Genomic DNA, 20,017 nt, shown 5'->3' with positions numbered 1-20,017 from the left:
CCCACCCTCTCATTGGCACTCGCTGATATCGCATGCCTGCATGCCAGGAAGCAATGTAACAGCAGCAGCTTTCTGAGGCCTAACAAACTATTCATCTGGAGGCCTCCGGTGTGCGAGGATGGTTAATTGTCCTTCTGGCGATGGAGGAGGATCTGGGGAAGAATTAGAAGCTTTTTTAACTGCTTTCAGTTGAAGAGGTCAGAACCTCTCACAGGTATTACAGCCCTGTCCTCAGCCAGCTGTCCATCATCCAGACCTCTTACTCATTTTTGAATTGAATGGTTTGGAGCGAGAAGGCAGATGAATCATATCCTGTCATGTTCCTGCCTGGGCAGTCCTTTGAAATCTAACCTTTCACTTTTCAGATGCTGCCTCAGTCCCTCTCGCACAATCTATGCATTATGTTGACGGACAGGGGCTATAAATATGTACAGAATACTCAGGATACACTCTGTACTGTAGCTTCCATTTCTCTTCTCACTTGAACCAGCCAGGAGAGCATTTTTTCAAAATTCTTTCACAGGATGTGAGTGTCATTGGGCAAGACCAGCATTTGTTGCCCATCCCTGAATTCCCTGGAACTGAGTGTCTCGCTCGGCCATTTCAGAGGGCAGTTGAGAGTCAACCACATTGCTGTGGCTCTGGAGTCACATATAGGCCAGACCGGGTAAGCACGGCAGATTTCCTTCCCTAAAGGAACTTTTTTTTTTTAAGTTTGTTGATTAGTCTCACAAGTAGGCTTACATTAACACTGCAATGAAGTTACTGTGAAAATCCCCTAGTTGCCACTCTCCGGCGCCTGTTCGGGCACACTGAGGGAGAATTTGGTATGGCCAATGCACCTATCCAGCACGTCTTTCGGACTGTGGGAGGAAACCCATGCAAACCGTGCAAACTCCACACAGACAGTGACCCAAGCTGGGAATCAAACCCAGGTCCCTGGTGCTGTGAGGCAGCAGTGCTAACCACTGTGCCACCGTGCCACCCCAAAGTGAACATTTGATGGGGTTTTATGACAATTGACACGTCATCAGTAAACACAGTAAAGCATGGTGGCCCAGTGGTTCACACTTCTGCCGCACAGCACCAGGGACCCGGGTTCGATTCCCGGCCTCGGGTCACTGTCTGTGTGGAGTCTGCACGTTCTCCCCGTGTCTGCGTGGGTTTCCTCTGGTTTCCTCCCACACTCCAAAGATGCGCGGGTTAAGTGCATTGGCCATGTTAAATTGTCCCTTAGTGCCCTCGGATACGTAGAAAAGAGAGACTGGTGGGGTTACGGGGATAAAGCCTGGATGGGATTGTTGTCGGTGCAGACTCGATGGGCTGAATGGCCTCCTTCTGCACTGTAGGGATTCTGTGATTCTGTGACTTTTAATTCCAGATTTTTAAAATTGAATCTGCGTGTAGTGGGATTCGAACCCGGGTCTACAGAATGTTACCCTGGGTCTCTGGATTACTCATCCAGTGAAAATGAATGAGTTTTCATTCAACTCCCCCTGAATCTGGAATAGTCAAATTTAGACGTGCATGAAGGGTTTAACAGCAGGTGAAGCTGTGACAGGGGTTGGAATCAGACAATGTTATGGCGATGGAAATAGGTGGCCTTAGTGATGGCACAGACAGGATGACAGAGCACAGAAAGAGGCCATTTGGCCCATTGTGGTCTTCGAAAGTACTGGCCAATCAGTCCCACATCCCTCCATTCTCTCTCCCTTTTTTAAGTGTTTATCATAGAAAGCCTACAGCGCAGAAGGAGGCCATTCGGCCCATCGAATCTGCACCGACCACAATCCCACCTGGGCCCTATCTCCGTAATCCCACCTATTTACCCCGCTAATCCTTCTAACCTACGCATCCCGGGCCACTAAGGGGCAATTTAGCATGGCCAATGCACCTAACCTGCACATCTTTGGACTGTGGGAGAAACTGGAGCACCCGGAGGAAACCCGCACAGACACGGGGAGAACATGCAAACTAATCTTTTTCATCATAATCCAATCTTTAAAAACTCTCGTGTGCCTTTAAGGAGCGCCTTTCTTTTTTGCAGACTTGCAGACATCACCCAAGCTACAGTCTGAAAGACATGCTGGTTAGGGGCATTGGCCTGAACAGGCGCCGGAGTGTGGCGACTAAGGGAATTTCACAGTAACTTCATTGCAGCGTTAATGTAAGCCTTACTTGTGACTAATAAATAAACTTTACTTTAATCTAACTAATTTCCTTTTTGAAGTTTACGGTCAAATTTGCTTCCACCACCCTTTTCAAGCAATGCGTTAAGCATAACAATGCTGGTTTTTAAAAAGAGTTCTCCTCATCTTCCCCTTTGCTTCGATCTGAGTCCTCTGGCCCATCCCTGGCTGTGGAAACGGTTTGCAAAGGAGAAATCTAGCTGTGGGGAAAAGGCGGTGGGAGTGGAATTAATAGAATGGGTTTCGCAACGAGGCACAACAGGTCAAATAGCCTCCTCTGTGCCTCATGAGTCAATATTAATGGAAAGTTTAAAAGATTTGCAGCTTCCCTCAACTTTCTCCACTTAATTTACAGCGGACTAGATTACATTCCTTCCAAAGCTGCAAATATAACTTTTGCCACAGTTGAGGTAATTGTGACACACACTGATTGGGATTAAAACTTTGGAATTTAGGCCACGGCAGCTGATTGGGGGATTTTACATCCCCTTGTTTTTTTCCCTCCCCACAAGTTGCAGCGTCCTGTCAGGGAGGAGGTGAGAGAGAAAGCAACAGAGAGAGGGGGGGAGAAAAACAACTCGCAAGTCCGCAAAAAGGAAAGGCGCTCCTTAAATGGGCATGAGGGTTTTTAAAGATCGGATTATGATGAAAAAGAGAAGACAAAGGAGGCTGAGTCAGGCTGACCTCCCGAAGCCAGACTTTGGGGGATTGTCCAGAATGTTTGAACAAGATTCTGCCGCAGCAAGCTACCAAATAAGGAGTTGATGCAGAGCCTTTCAGAATAGTAGTAATTCCACTCAAACCACTCTGCATTAAACCAACTGCTGCCAGTAATGTGGGAGTCTTAACATAGTGTGACTTGTTTGATGGGTTAATGTCTCTCAAGTAGGGAGGGTGTGGGTTTTAACTTATTTACTTCCCTCATCTTTTGCTGGCTTTCTCTGCTTTCTCCTCCTGGAATTTAAACAACTTTTGAATTGTTTAACATAGAAACTGGAAGCAGGAGGAGGACATTCGGCCCTTCGAGCCTGCTCCGCCATTCATCCCGATCATGGCTGATCGTCCAACTCAATAGCCTAATCCTGCTTTCTCCCCATAACCTTTGATCCCATTCGTTACTTTATCATGCCAAAGATACAACACGGAAAGTTTAAAGTTTATTTATTGGTGTCAAAAGTAAGGCTTACATTGACGCCGCAATTAAGTTACTGTGAAAGTCCCCAAGCCGCCACGCTCTGGCGCTTGTTCGGGTACGCTGAAGAAGAATTTAAGCATGGCCGATGCACTTAACCAGCACGTCTTTCGGATTGTGGGAGGAAACCGGAGAACCCAGAGGAAACCCACGCAGACACGGGGAGAACGTGCAGACTCCGCACAGACAGTGACCCAAGGTTGGAATCGAACCCGGGTCCCTGGCGCTGTGAGGCAGCAGTGCTAACCACTATGCCACCATGCCAATAATGGTGACTTTAGTGGTAGTTAATGGTAGTACATACTCGATGGGCCGAAAGGCCTTTCCTGCACTGTATGACTCTGTGATATTGCCTCTTGAGTCAACAAGCATGAGTCACCCAAGCCGGGAATCGAACCCGGGTCCCTGGCCCTTTAAATAGTGGGTGCCTTTGCTTAATGTCTTTCATATCCACTGATATCACTCTGGCAACTTACTTCCTTTGCAAGAACAGGGGCCATAAATAAAGGATAGTCAGTCATAAACCCATGGCAACATAAGAATTAGGTGCTCAAGAAGGAGAAAGGAACAGAAGGATATGTTGACCGAGTTAGATGAAGAGAAGTTGAAGGAGACAAACTCGAGCGACCAGCAATGCTGAATGGCCTGTTTCCAAGGGTGGCACGGTGGCATAGTGGTTAGCACTGCTGTCTCACAGTGCCAGGGAACTGGGTTCAATTCCGGCCTCGAGTCACTGTCTGTGTGGAGTCTGCATGTTCTCCCCGTGTCTGCGTGGGTTTCTCCGGGTACTCCGATTTCCTCCCACATTCCAAAGATGTGTGGGTTAGATTGATTGGCCATGACAAATTGCCCCTTGATATCAGGGAGATTTTGCAGGATGAACACATGGGGTTACGGGGATAGGGCCTGGGTGGGATTGTTGCAGGCTCAATGGGCCAAATGGCCTCTTGCTGCACTGTAGGGATTCAATGGTGGCAATTGGCAACCCAATAAAAAAATAAAGCAAAGGAAAGTTATCAAATTAAACCAGAATGTCATGACTGGTGTTAACTAAACAGCTCAGCACCTCCAGCGTTCAATATTCATGGTCTGGTTCTGTGCTGCCTGTAATTGTTTGTGAATACGGTGACCTTTAACCCATCCTATAGCCACTGAGCTCTGCCAATTTAAGTGTAAATGAACCTTGGGCCTTAAACAATGCCTGACTTTGATTGGACGTTCAAATGATGGGAGCAATGGTCTAAAGTACAAACTATAACAGAGAGTCAGGGGTGAAGCCCTCTCGCAGGCCCTGAACAAAGTGCACCCCATCTTTCAAGACCTTCGTTATGTACCTGGCGGGTCCCCTCGCTGCACAAACTAGGTGCCCAGACTTCACGTGGATTTGGGGAGAGCAAGGACAGTAATGCCTTACATTTACAATAGAGCCTTCCATGACCACGATACAAAGCAAAGTCTTGAACATCCAATGAAGTGCTTTTGAAGACCCCGTTGCAATGTTGAGAAACACAGCAGGCAAATTTGGGCACAGCAAGATCCCACCACGTAATAGCAACAAGGTCAGCAATTTGGGCAAAGAAATGGCAGATGGAGTTCAATCCTGATGAATGGGAAGTGATGCATTTTGGTAGAAATAATGTAGGGGGGAGCTATACGATAAATGGCAGAACCATAAAGGGTGTAGATACGCAGAGGGACCTGGGTGTGCAAGTCCACAGATCCTTGAAGGTGACGTCACAGGTGAAGAAGGTGGTGAAGAAGGCATATGGCATGCTTGCCTTTATAGGACGGGGCATAGAGTATAAAAGTTGGGGTCTGATGTTGCAGATGTATAGAACGTTGGTTCGGCCGCATTTGGAATACTGCGCCCAGTTCTGGTCGCCACACTACCAGAAGGACATGGAGGCTTTGGAGAGAGTACAGAGGAGGTTTACCAGGATGTTGCCTGGTATGGAGGGGCTTTGTTATGAGGAGAGATTGGGTAAACTGGGCTTGTTCTCCTTGGAAAGACGGAGGATGAGGGGTGACCTAATAGAGGTGTATAAAGTTATGAAAGGCATAGATAGGGTGAACGGTGGGAAGCTTTTCCCCACGTCGGTGGTGACGTTCACGAGGGGTCATAGGTTCAAGGTGAAGGGGGGGAGGTTTAACACAGATATCAGAAGGACATATTTTCCACAGAGGGTGGTGGGGGCCTGGAATGCGCTGCCAGGCAAGGTGGTGGAGACGGACACACTGGGAACATTTAAGACTTATCTAGATAGCCATATGAACGGAGTGGGAATGGAGGGATACAAAAGAATGGTCTAGTTTGGACCAGGGAGCGGCACGGGCTTGGTGGGCCAAAGGGCCTGTTCCTGTGCTGTATTGTTCTTTGTCTGTAAGTGATAGAAGCATGAAAACATAGAAACTGGAAGCAGGAGGAGGCCATTCGGCCCATCGAGCCTGCTCCGCCATTCATTTTGATTATGGCTGATCATCAAATTCAATATCCTGATCCCACCCCCCCAATCCCAATCCCTTGATGTTGAGGGCCACATATTGGCCAGGACACCAGGGAGAATGTGCAAAGGTTTCTGACAGTCCAACACTGAAGGTGCAATGGGTAATTGGCAGTATTGCACCCTGAGCAAGTTACTGGTAATGCTATCACAATATCTAACATCTGACCTAACCAAACTGCAACATTGGAATTATTAGGACATTTAAATATATTAGGTGGATTGGCCAGGCTAAATTGCCCCTTAGTGTCCCAAGATGTGTAGGTTAGGTGGATTAGCAGGGTAAATATGCAAGGATAGGGTAAGATGCTCTTTCGATGAGAAAGTGCAGACTCAATGGACCAAATGGCCTCCTTCTGCACTATAGAGATTCTATATTAGTTCTATGTTATTTATAATATATATATATAGAATCCCTACAGTACATTACAGAAGGAGGCCTTCTATATTTGCGTAAACTTTTAAAACAATACTGTACTAATTCAGAATATAATTATATTTATTATAGACTATCTGGCCCATTAGTTCCAGAAGCTGCGCGCAGTTCTGGTCACCTCATTACAGGAAAGATGTTGAAGCCATTGAAAGGGTGCAGAGGAGATTTACAAGGATGTTGCCTGGATTGGGGGGCATGCCTTATGAGGATAGGTTGAGGGAGCTTGGTCTCTTCTCCCTGGAGAGACGAAGGATGAGAGGTGACCTGATAGAGGTTTACAAGATGTTGAGGGGTCTGGATAGGGTGGACTCTCAGAGGCTATTTCCAAGGGCTGAAATGGTTGCTACGAGAGGACACAGGTTTAAGGTGCTGGGGGGTAGGTACAGGGGGGATGTCAGGGGTAAGTTTTTCACTCAGAGGGTGGTGGGTGAGTGGAATCGGCTGACGTCGGTGGTGGTGGAGGCAAACTCGTTGGGGTCTTTTAAGAGACTTCTGGATGAGTACATGGGATTTAATGGGATTGAGGGCTATAGATAGGCCTAGAGGTGGGGATGTGATCGGCGCAACTTGTGGGCCGAAGGGCCTGTTTGTGCTGTGGCTTTCTATGTTCTATGTTCTATGTTAAGCTCAGCTCCCAGCATTCTAACTCAAACCAAGTCCCAGACACCCATTACCCCTGTGCTTGCTGACAGACACTGCCTTCCACCCTACAGTGCCTTCATTTTAAAGTTCTGACCTTTGTTTTCAAATCTCTCCATGGCCTCACCTCTCCCTGTCTCTATAACCAACAACAGTCCAACAAATCTCCAACATTTCTGTTCTTCTGTAATTCCAATCTCCTGCACATCCCCAATTTTCATCGCTTTGCCTGTGTTGGCCATGCCTTCTGCTGTCTGGATCCTTAAATTCCGGGATTCCCTGCCTAAACCTCTCCACCTCTCCATGTCTCTCCACCTCTCTCTCTCTGCTCCTCCTCCTTTAAGATGCTCTTTGACCTAGAATCAAGTAATCGTAGAATCATAGAATCCCTACAGTGCAGAATTTGACCCATCGAGTCTGCATCGACCTTCTGACAGAGTATCTTCCCCAAGCCCTTTCCCCCATCCTATCCCTGTAGCCCCACACATTTACCATGGCTAATCTGTCTAACCTACACATCTATAGATATTAAGGGGCAATTTAGCATGGTCAATCCATGAAATGTGCACATCTTTGCACTGTGGGAGGAAACTGGAGCACCTGGAGGAAACCTACGCAGACATGGGGAGAATGTACAGACTCCGCACAGACAAATACCCAAGACCAGAATCGAACCCGGGTTCCTGGCGCTGTGAGACAGCAACGCTGACACTTCGGTCCTGATAACGCCTTACGTGGCTTGCATGCAGTGTGCTATACAAATACAAGTTGTTGTTGTATTTTGATGCTTATTTGGCCTCTTGTTAGCCTAGAGGATCAGATGTTTCTCTCCGATATTGGTATATTATTAACGGGGCACCAGTTGCATTGATTCATGCTTGTTGACTCAAGAGGCAACTTAATGTCATAGAGTCATACAGTGCAGGAAAAGCACTTCAGCCTATCAAGTCTGCACCACCAATAACTACCACTAAACGTACCCTTATTGGCATGGTGACACAGTGGTTAGCATGCTGCCTCACAGTGCCAGGTTCGATTCCCGGCCTGGGTCACTGTCAGTGTGGAGTCTGCACGTTCTCCCCGTGTCAGTGTGGGTTTCCTCTGGGTGCTCTGGTTTCCTCCCACACTCCAAAGACATGCAGGTTAGGTGCATTGGCCATGCTCAATTGCCTCTTAGTGTCAGGGATTAGTGGGTAAATACATGGGGTTATGGGGATAGGGCCTGGGTGGGATCGTGTGGTCAGTGCAGGCTTGATGGGCCGAGTGGCCTCCTTGTGCACTGTAGGGATCCTATGATTGTTGTCGATGTATTGTAGCACAGTAGTTAGCACTGCTGCCTCACAGCGCCAAGGAACCAGGTTCAATTCCGGCCTCGGGTCACTGCCTGTGTGGAGTTTGCACATTCTCCCCATGTCTGTGTGGGTTTCCTCTGGATGCTCTGGTTTCTTCCCACAGTCCAAAGATGTGCGGATTAGGTTGATTGGCCATTCTAAATTGTCCCTAGTGTCAGGGGGGTTAGCAGGATAAATATGTGGGGTTAGGGGAATAGGGCCTGAGTGAGATTGTGTGGTCGGTGCAGACTCAATGGGCCGAATGGCCTCCTTTTGTAATTGTCGGAATTCTATGATTGGCCCATGGACCCACAGTAGGAACATAGAATCATAGAATCCCTACTGTGCAGAAGGAGACCATTCGGCCCATCGAGTCTGCACCGACCACAATCCCACCCGAGACCCTATTCCCGTAACCCCACATATTCACCCTATTAACCCCCCTGACACTCGGGTCAATTTAGCATGGCCAATACACCTAACCTGCACATCTTTGGACTAAACAAACCTTAAGATAAGTTGACTGCACGAAGTTACAAAAGATTCACTTCCATTATCAAAGGAACAGCGTCAACTGGTATTGAATTGACTTCACATGGGGGAGAGGCTGGGAAGGGTTAGATTAAAAGGCAATTGTGTTCACTTGTCACTTGTGATTAGACGCATGGTGACAGGCTGAATGTTCCTTTATTACAGGTAATTATATCTGGTAAAGGAGCAGGGCTTTGTGCAGAGCTGGGAAACTTTTATTTTGAAGTGATTTACTGGGCTTAGGCTGAGAATGACTGAGTCATGAAGTGGAATTCTGTCATTCTCTGACTAGTCTGTATATATTGTTGGATAACTGCTGGACTTGCTGCATTTTGTTTAAATGACTCGGTACTGGTGTGGCTTCATCCCTAAAACATCATTTTGTGTGTGCCTGCGAAGGCATTAAGAGTCACATTGAGGAGGAGGAGGAGGTAAGGAGCTTCATTCTATTGAGACCCCTTACTCTTTGAGCTTTATATAATTCTCTGGCAGCTGTTAATACTCTGTAGAGGTGGGAGGTTTCTTGTTAAGGTCCCGGGTGGGTTGGTGATGGGATGCTCATCCTAGGGCTGGCTCCTGGCATCATTTGAAACTGGAGGTGACATTTTTCAGTGACAACACTTGGACTTCCAACGTAGGAACGCAGATGTGGAAGTAGCATTGCGACCCACTTTAAAATAGTGAAACGGTGAGGTGAAGTTCCACACAGATCTTGGCTATCTGAAAACTACATTTAGGAAATACCAAAGACACTCAAATGGATCAGTCAGCGCCGCAGGTTGGTGAGAAGAGACATGTTGATGTTCGAGATGTGCACTTTCGTCGCTGAATCTATTGAGGGCTGTATCTGGACACATCAAGATGTCAATTCAGCCCATCCAAACTGAGTCACGGTGCTACAATACATCGACAACAATCATAGAATCCCTACAGTGCACAAGGAGGCCACTCGGCCCATCATGCCTGCAAACTGAGTGCCCTCTGAAGAATCGAGGTGCCCTCTGTAGACTTGAGCTGCCCTCTGTAGACTTGTGGTGGCCTCTGATGACCTACCTGATGACGTAGGTCAGGATAATGATGAGAGGAATTCACAGCTGTGGGTATATGTATAGTGTGTGTGTGTGACTCCCTCCCTCTTGATCTTCTGCGCTTGGACACACTTCCCATAGACAGCTGAAAACTACCCAATGTTTACACTCTCAGGTAGAGGATCCAATCCCGCAGGATTGTGTCCAGAAAATAAAGGATCAATCTGGACTTCGCTGTAAATAACTCTGGGACAATAATCGTGGGAATTGAAATACTTGCCTTTATATGGAACCTGTCATGAACACCGGCCAACTCAAAGCACTTTACAGCCAATTACCCTAAATCTGTCATAGAACTTGAGCTGGTGTATAAGGTGACCCCATTTTTACAGCCTGAAAAATCATCGATTTTTACATATAGTCAGCACATATGTTGACACCTGCCCCACCACCGCCTCCCCACCCCCTTCCCTGCTGCCATCAGACTTTTGAATGGACCTACCATATATTAAGTTGATCTTTCTCTGCACCATAGCTATGACTGTAACACTACATTCTGCACCATCTCCTTTCCTTCTCCCCTATGTACTCTATGAATGGTATGCTTTGTCAGTTTGGTGCGCAAGAAACAATACTTTTCACTGCATCCCAATACTTGTGACAATAATAAATCAAATCAATTTAATTTAATTCCCCCAATCCTTTTCAGCCATGACATACATGCTACACTGGCATCTCTCACCCCCAAATGCATGTTTTATTTACATCTACATTATAACTGGGCATAAGAGATTGAGTAGGCCATTCGGGTTGTGTTGTGAAGGAGTGTGGGAGTTTAAGACACACCCACCCTTTGTGTCAGAAGCAGATGACATTTCAAAATGGCGGCCACCCACTCCCAGGTGAGCAGTTCACTTTTATATTCTATGTGTAAGGCGATCCCTGTTTTTGGAGGGAATTTTTTTTGAGGCTTCAAGAGTTGACTTATATGTCGATATCTACGGTAAGTACCTCTTGAAATGCGGTTGCTGTTGTGATGTAAGAATACTCATAAAGTAATGTTATGGAGGCCATTTAAACAAAAGGTGTTTTCTTCCCATTTTCTCTCAACTTGAGGTTATTACCACTTTCCAGTAACGATGAAGTAAAGTTTCTTTATTACTCTCAAATAGGTTTACATTAACACCGCAATTAAGTTACTGTGAAAATCCCCTAGTCGCCACAATCTGGCACCTGTTTGTGTACACTGAGGGAGAATTTAGCATGGCCAATGCATCTAACCAGCACACCTTTCGGACTGTGGGAGGAAACCGGGGCACCGGGAGGAAACCCACGCAGACACGGGGAGAACGTGCAGACTCTGCACAGACAGTGACCCAAACTGGGAATCGAACCCAGGTCCCTGGCGCTGTGAGGCAGCAGTGCCGTCAAACCCTGTTTTTGATTTGGTTTCATTATTGTCACATGTATTAGTTCTATACAGACAGAGCATACCTTACATAAAGAAGGAAAGGAGTGGGTGCAGAATGTAGTGTTACAGTCATAGCTAGGGTGTAGAGGAAGATCAACTTAGTGTGAGGTAACTCCATTCAAAAGTCTGAGGGCAGCAGGGAAGAAGCTGTTCTTGAGTCGGTTGGTACGTGACCTCTGATTTTTGTATCTTTTTCCCGATGGTGGAAGAGAGAATGTCCCAGTGAAGGACAAAGAATTCTGGAACACTTTAGTTTCAGAACTCAGTGAGGAAGAAGCCAGTGCTACAGAGTGAGCCGTGTGCTCCGAGTACAGTAACAAAGGCATGTCTCCAAAAAAGGATGGACGTAGCTGGAAGTGCTGGCTGCTCCGTGCGTGAGTGAAAAAAGTCTCTGGTCTCTGTGTCGAAGCCAACACTCCACAGTAGTCCTTTGTGCCTTGGGACAGTCCCCTTTTTTTGTGGGACCTGTTCTGCCCTGTTTCCTTTCTTTTACAAAAAGCTCCTTTCCCTGAATGAACTGCTCCAAACATCATCATTGGGTCTTGAGAAAGGAAATGAGTCCCCGACCCTCTTTCTGTGGAGGTTATAGCATTGTGATGCAGTAAATACTGGCAAGCGTACAAGACAAGCAACGTGCCTGGTTCCCAGAAGACTGCTGGTGTTGTCATGGCAGCAGACAAGGTAGAAGTCTCTTTCTTTGAAAGAAAAGAAGAGGGAGGGGAGAGGAATGTGACCATTTTTGATGTAAGTTTTTGGTCCAGTACAAATTCTGGTTCAGGAGCAATGGAAGTGTATGGGGGCGGGGGGGTGCATTGTGAACTGTACTGAGGGAACAAATGTTTGGGGTGCTTCATTTCAAACTCCTGCTTTTCCTTTGTGTAACTTTTGTAAGACAAAGGCTAAACAATTATTTTGCTTGTCGTTCAGTGTTTCATTTTTGGCCAGTCTTCCACATGTGGCACGGTGGCACAGTGGGTTAGCACTGCTGCCTCACAGCGCCAAGGACACCGGGTTCGATTCCCAGCTTGGGTCACTGTCTGTGCGGAGTTTGCACATTCTCCCCCGTGTCTGCGTGGGTTTCCTCCGGGTGCTCCGGTTTCCTCCCACCCTCCAAAGATTTGCAGATTAGGTGGATTGGCCTTGCTAAATGCACGGGTTTACAGGGATAAGGCCTGGGTAAGATGCTCTTTCGGAGAGTCGCTGCAGACTCGATGGGCCGGGTGGCCTCTTTCTGCACTGTAGGGATTCTATGAATATTTTCATGACAGGAGGAAGGGAGGGGTTTTTGTTCCAAGTTGAATACAAAAGGAAAAAGAGAAACTTGCATTTGTATAGCACCTTCCATGACTACTGGATGTCCCAAAGGCCTTTGAAGCCAATTAAGTACTTCTGAAGTGTAGTCATGGTTGGAAAGTGAGAAGTACGGCAACCAATTTGTGCACAGCAAGCTCCCACAAACTGCAATGTGACAATGACCAGATAATCCGTTTTCAGTGATGTTGGGTAAGGGATAAATGTTGGTCGGGATATCTAGGAGAGCTTCCCTGTTCTTCTTTGAAACAGTCTCATGGGATCTTTCCAATGCACCTCTGAGGGGAACTCTGTTTAATGCTTCATCTCAAACACAGCATCTCCAACAGTGCAGCACTCAACTCAGTAATCCCAAGATGCTAACCTTGATTTCTGCGCTCAAGTGAGATTTGAACCCACTACCTTCTGAGTAAGACACGGTAGACACTGAACCACAACTGAAACCGACAGGAATAAGGAACATTAACCCCCCACTTGCAAGTTCCGCAAAGTATTGCTGTTAAACCAATACGTACAGAAACTACAAACCCCTGCTTCATTCCTCTCCAGTATTATTACTAACTGAGTGCACTATGTTGCGGAATCTCACTCAAGAACAATGAGCGCAGACAGTAACTGGTCCACAGATAAGGCGACACTGCAACACTGAGATTCTTCACTTCCAAGGTCGCACATTCAGGGCCCACTCAGAGACCTTAGAGATAATCCAGACTGAAACATCAGTGCAGTGCTCTGGGGGTGCTGCACTGTCTGAGGTGCTGTCTTTTGGATGAGTCACTAAAATTGAGGCCCCCATCTGTCTTCTCGGGTGAAAGAAGCAGAATCACAGAATCCCTGCAGTGCAGAAGGAGGCCATTCGGCCCATCGAGTCTGTACCGACATGGGCGGCATGGTGGCACAGTGGTTAGCACTGCTGCCTCACAGCGCCAGGGACCCGGGTTTGATTCCCAGCTTGGGTGACTATCTATGCGGAGTCTGTATGTTCTCCCCGTGTCTGCATGGGTTTCCTCCAGGTGCTCCAGTTTCTTCCCATAGTCCAAAGATGTGCAGGTGAGGTGCATTGGCCATGCTAAATTGCCCCTTGCTGTCCCGGGATGCATAAATTAGCGGGATTAGCGGGTAAATATGTGGGGTTACAGGGATAGGGCCTGGGTGGGATTGTTGTCGCTGCAAACTCAATGGGCCAAATGGCCTCTTTCTGCACTGTAGGGATTCTATGATCCTATGACAACAATCCCACCCAGGCCCTATCCCCGTAACCCCACATATTTACCCTGCCAATCTCCCTGACACTAAGAGGCAATTCAGCATGGCCAATCCACCTAACCCACACATCTTTGGACTGTGGGAGGAAACCGGGACACCCGGAGGAAACCCACGCAGACACGGGGAGAACGTGCAGACTCCCCACGGACAGTCACCCAAGGTCGGAATTGAACCCGGGTCCCTGGCACTGTGAGGCAGCAGTGCTAACCACTGTGCCATCGTGCCACCCTAGATAAAAACAAAATAAATAAATAAAAGATCCCTTGGTAGTATTGAGAAAGAGAGTTAGTAAAATCGTCCCAATGTCCTGGCCAAACACTTACCCCTCAACTGACATCATTAAAACATTGATGACCTGGTCATTATCGCTCAAACCAATCAAATTGAAATGGAACGTTTAAAACTCAGTCCCAGAAGCAGAAGTGTGCTGAATGGTTGACGGATCTGTTGACGATGGTGGTGGTTACAGGCTGGATGTTAATCGTCATTGTTAACTAAGCGGGAGACACAGGAACTGAGAAACAGGGAAAGAACTTTCTATTCCAGTTTGCTGAATGTTACAATCCACACCATTCTCCCTCGAGACAGGTAAAATAATATGAACTTAATCTATCAAAACGTTTTTCAATGCCTTTAAGCATTCTTTTTTCTTTCCCCAAGCTCTTCTATTTCTTCTTTTCCCCCTCTTTATCCCCTTCTCTTTTTCCTTTCTCCCCATTTCCTCCCACTCCTATCCCCGCAATCTCTCTCTCCTCCTCCTTACTCCCTCTTCTCTCTCATTATGTCCGATGTTCACACAGACGAACACACCGGTTAGGAGCAGGAGCAGGCCAGGACTATCCCCCCCGCCCCCCCCTCGTTTCTTTCCCTCCCACACCCACCCCTGCTTCTCCCCTCTGTCACCGCCCTCCCCCACAATGTCTCTGCCCTCACCCCCTCCCTGTTGCCCCCTCCGTTCCCCCGGTCCAGCCTGCGGCACCTCTTGTGTTTATTGGAGTTTGGGCACACAGCTGAAGCAGGTTTTTTTGGGATTCCGTCGTGGTCTGGAAGCCGCTCCAGTCTCTTTGAACTGTTTATGGGAATTTGGAGAGTTTAGGAGGAAGTGGCGAACACTGAGAACAAACAGCCACATTCAGGTACTGGTGTCTGTGTAACTTCAGAAGAGCCAACTCATAGAAACCCTAGTGCGCAGAAGGAGGCCATTCGGCCCATCGAGTCTGCACCGGCAACAATCCCACACAGGCCCCATCCCCGAAGCTCCACATGTTTACCCCGCTTATCCCCCTAACATACACTAAGGGGCAATTTAGCATGGCCAATCAACCTAACCCGCACATCTTTGGACTGTGGGAGGAAACCGGAGCACCCCGAGGAAACACAAAGGGACTTGGGAGTCATTGTTCAAGATTAAAGTGCAGGTTCAGTCAGCAGTTAGGAAGGCAAGTGCAATGTTAGCATTCATGTCGAGGGGGCTAGAATACAAGAGCAGGGATGTACTTCTGAGGCTGTATAAGGCTCTGGTCAGACCCCATTTGGGGAATTGTGAGCAGTTTTGGGCCCCGTATCTAAGGAAGGATGTGCTGGCTTTGGAAAGGGTCCAGAGGAGGTTCACAAGAATGATCCCTGGAATGAAGAGCTTGTCGTATGAGGAACGATTGAGGACTCTGGGTCTGTACTCGTTGGAATTTAGAAGGATGAGGGGTGATCTTATTGAAACTTACAGGATGTTGCGAGGCCTGGATAGAGTGGACATGGAGAGGATGTTTCCACTAGTAGGAAAAACTAGAACCAGAGGGCACAACCTCAGGCTAAAGGGATGATCCTTTAAAACAGAGATGAGGAGGAATTTCGTCAGCTCGAGAGTGGTGAATCTGTGTAACACTTTGCCGCAGAAGGCTGTGGAGGCCAGGTCATTGAGTGTCTTTAACTCAGGGATAGATAGGTTCTTGATTAATAAGGGGATCAGGGGTTATGGGGAAAAGGCAGGAGAATGGGGATGAGAAAAATATCAGCCATGATAGAATGGCAGAGCAGACTCGATGGGCTGAATGGTCTAATTCTGCTCCTATGTCTTATGGTCTTATGGCCGAACATGCAATATCCTCACAGACAATGACCCAAGGCCGAAGTTGAACCCGGTTCCCTGGCGCTGTGAGGCAGCGGTGCTAACCACTGTGCCACCAGGGCGCCCATGTGCGGGTTAGGTGGATTGGCCATGCTAAATTGCCCCTGAATGACTAGCTACCGTAAATGCATGGGGTCATGGGGAAAGGGCCTGGGTGGAATTGTGGTCAGTGTGGACTTGATGGGCTGAGTGGCCTCCTTCTGTACTGTTGGATTCTATCCTTGGCTAACAGCTGTGCCCACCATTGCTGGATTAATAAACAATGTTTTCTGAACCAGTGGTTTATGTGGCTGTACAAGAAGCTTTAATGTTCTGAATATTTAGATAGTGATGATGTTCTGTTATTGTTTATGTGGCATTTCCCAGCTCTGTGGTGGAGCAGGATTGGAATGTACAAGGCTAGTTGTGGTTCACTCAGCTGCTCCCCAATAAAAAACAACACCATTTTATATTCTTGCTCAATCACTTCAAAGGCAGCTCCAAAATATGCAAGTTTGCTACATGCTCTGAGGTCCCAGAGTCATTTGTTAAAAATGTAATCTTTCCTGGGATGTGGGTGTCCCTAACAAGGCCAGATTCATTGCCCATGAACTGAGTGGCACAGTGGATAGTACTGCTGCCTCACAGCCCCAGGGACCCAGGTTCAATTCCGGCCTCAGGTCACTGTCTGTGTGGAGTCTGCACATTCTCCCCGTGTCTGCATGGGTTTCCTCCGGGTGCTCCGGTTTCCTCCCACACTCCAAAGATGTGCAGGTTAGGTTGATTGGCCGTGCTAAATTGACCCTAGTGTCAGGGGGATTAGCAAGGTAAATATGAAGTGTTACGGGGATAGGGCCTGGGTGGGATTGTTGTTGGTGCAGACTCGATGAGCCAAATGGCCTCCTTCTGCACTGTAGTGATTCTTCTTCTAAAAAAACATGGGTGGCACAGTGGTTAGCCCTGCTGCCTCACAATGCCAGGGACCTGGGTTCAATTCCCGGCTTGGGTCACTGTCTGTGTGGAGTTTGCACATTCTCCCCGTGCCTGAATGGGTTTCCTCCGGGTGCTCCGGTTTCCTCTCACTGTTCACAGATGTGCGGGTTAGGTGGATTGGCCATGCTCAATTGCCCCTTTAATATCAGGGGTATTAGCTGGGGTAAATGTATAGGATTATGGGGATAGGGGCTGGATGGGATTGTGTTCAGTGCAGACTCGATGGGCTGAATGGCCTCCTTTTGCACTGGAGGTATTCTATGATTCAATGAAAAGGTGTGAATGGCCAAATGGCAGAGAAGCTGAAATCAGAGGGTAAGCTGTGACTGATGAAGATGTGGGGGGAGGGGGGGGATGGAGAGGGGGTGGGTGAATGAGAGGTAAACCTGACAAAAAGTGGGAAAGGGGAAGCAAAGGGAAAGAAAAGGTAAGGAAATGGGGGACAAAATAGGGAGAAGGTGTGGGAGTGGAAAAAGAAAAATAAAGACAATAAAGAAATAAAAGGTAGAAAACAGTTAAAAATTAAATGAAATGAAAACAAAAGGGTCGAGGTGGGGTAGAGCGAATCATCTGAAGTTGTTGAATTCGATGTTGAGAGCGGAAGGCTGCGATGTGTCTAGCCGGAAGATGGGATGCTGTTCCTCCAGTTTGAACAACTGAACAGCTACCTTGGTGGGATTTGAACCCGTGTCCCCAGAGCATTAGTTTAGTGCCCATTGGTCAGGATCCTGTGCCTTGGCAAGGTGTGTTTCATTGTAAGTCCACCTCTGGGTGGTGGACAGGCTTTGGAGAGTCAGGAGGTGATTTACTCACTGCAGGATTCCCAGCCTCTGACCTGCTCTTGTAGCCACTGTGTTTATGTGGCTGATCCAGATCAGTTTCTGGTCAATGGTAAGGGGCAATTGTTAGATCCTCTCTTGTTTGAGATGGTCATTACCTGGCACTTGTGTGGCATGAATCATAGAAATCATAGAAACCCTACAGTGCAGAAGGAGGCCATTCGGCCCATCGAGTCTGCACCGACCACAATCCCACCCAGGCCCTACCCCCACATATTTTACCCGCTAATCCCTCTAACCTACGCATCTCAGGGGCAATTTTAACCTGGCCAATCAACCTAACCCGCACATCTTTGGACTGTGGGAGGAAACCGGAGCACCCGGAGGAAACCCACGCAAACACGAGGAGAATGTGCAAACTCCACACAGACAGTGACCCGAGCCGGGAATCGAACCCGGGACCCTGGAGCTGTGAAGCAGCAGTGCTAACCACTGTGCTACCGTGCAGCCCAATGTTCCTTGCATTTGGACATGGACTGCTTGAGTATCTAAGAAGTCACGAATGCCACTGAGCATTGTGCAATCATCAGCAAACATCCTCACTTCTGACCTTATGATGGAGGGAAGGTCATTGATGAAGCAGCTGAAGATTGTTGGGTCTGGGACACTCCCCTGAGGAACTCCTGCAGTGATGTCCTGGGACTGAGATGATTGGTCTCCAACAACCTCAGCCATCTTCCTTTGTGCCAGGTATGACTCCAACCAGAGGAGGGTTTTCCGATTCCCACTGACTCCAGTTTCGCTAGGGCTCCTTGATGCCACACTCAGGCAAATGCTGCCTTGATGTCAAGGGCAGTCACTCTCACCTCACCTCTGGAGTTCAGCTCTTTTGTCCATGTTTGAATCAAGGCTGTAATGAGGTTAGGATCTGAGTGACCCTGGCAGAACCCAAACTGGGCGTCGCTGAGCAGGTGCTGCTTGATTGCACTGTTGATGACCCCTTCCATCACTTTACCGCTGATCGAGAGTAGACTCATGGGGCAATAATTGGTTGGGTTGGACTTGTCCTGATTTTTGTGTACAGGACCTACCTGGGCAATTTTCCACATTGTTGGGTAGATGCCAGCATTGTAACTGTACAGGAAGAGCTTGGCTAAGGGAGCGGCAGGTTCTGGAACACAAGTCTTCAGTATTATTGCTGGAATGTTATCAAGGCCCATTGCTTTTGCAGTATCCAATGCCTTCAGCCATTTCCTGATGTCACATGGAGTGAATTGGCTGAAGACTGACACCTGAGGTGCTGGGGACCACTGGAAGAGACCGAGATGGATCACCCACTCAGCACTTCTGGCTGAAGATTGCTGCGATTGCTTCAGCCATATCTTTTGCACTGATGTGCTGGGCTCCTCCATCATTGAGGATGGGGATGTTTGTGGAGCCTCCTCCTCCAATGAATTGTTTAATTGTCCACCACCTATTGACTAGATGTGGCAGGACTGCAGAGCTTAGATCTGATCCATTGGTTGTGGGATCAGATGATGCTTATGATGTTTGGCATGTAAGTAGTCCTGTGTTGTAGATTCACCAGGTTGACACCTCAGTTTCAGGTATGCCCGGTGTCGCTCCTGGCATGCCCTGCTGCACTCTCCATTGAACCAGGGTTGATCCCCTGGCTTGATGGTAATGGTTGAGTAGGGGATATGTCGGGAATGAGGTTGCAGATTGTGCTGGAATACAATTCTGCTGCTGTTGATGGCCCACAGCGCCTCCTGGATGCTCAGTCTTGAGTTGCTAGATCTGTTCAAAATCTATCCCATTTAACACGGTGGTAGTGCCACACAACAAGATGGAAGGCATTCTCAATATGAAGACAGTACATGGTCTCTGCAAGGACTGTACGGTGATCACTCCTACCAATACAGTCATGGACAGAGCCACCTGCATGAGGCAAGTTGATGAGTTCAGTATGTTTTTCCCTCTTGTTTGTTCCTCACCCAGAGTACATTCTGTGCCCTCGTCACCCTCAGTGCTTCCTCCAAGTGGTGTTCAACATGGAGGAGTATTGATTCATCAGCTGAGGGGAGGGAGAGTGGTAATCAGCAGAAGGTTTCCTTGCCCATGTTTGATCTGATACCATGAGTGCTTTGAAGTCAATATTGAGGATTCCCAGGGCAGCTCCCTCCAGGCTCTATACCACTGTGCTACAACTGAGTGCCTCGCTGGCCATTTAAGAGTCAACCACATTG

The 20,017-nt window shown here is 47.8% G+C and overlaps 1 protein-coding gene across 5 annotated transcripts in view; it reads left to right on the top strand.

Annotated features, from left to right (window-relative positions):
* Nucleotides 1–20,017, top strand: part of palld (palladin, cytoskeletal associated protein) — a 460,036-nt gene that overhangs the window by 338,955 nt on the left and 101,064 nt on the right. The window contains exon 1 of one of the 5 annotated variants that reach the window (XM_078215146.1): nt 14,348–14,483. The exons of the other annotated variants lie outside the window; for them this stretch is intronic. The gene's annotated coding sequence lies outside the window, so the exon portion shown is untranslated. Of the gene's footprint in view, nt 1–14,347; nt 14,484–20,017 lie in introns of those variants that run through there. 5 annotated transcript variants of the gene reach the window in all.

The sequence above is a fragment of the Mustelus asterias genome, chromosome 6 (assembly GCF_964213995.1).
Source record: "Mustelus asterias chromosome 6, sMusAst1.hap1.1, whole genome shotgun sequence".
In the NCBI taxonomy this organism is placed as follows: Eukaryota; Metazoa; Chordata; class Chondrichthyes; order Carcharhiniformes; family Triakidae; genus Mustelus; species Mustelus asterias.
The sequence above is the reverse complement of the archived record's forward strand: the minus strand, read 5'-3'. Positions and strand labels throughout refer to the sequence as shown.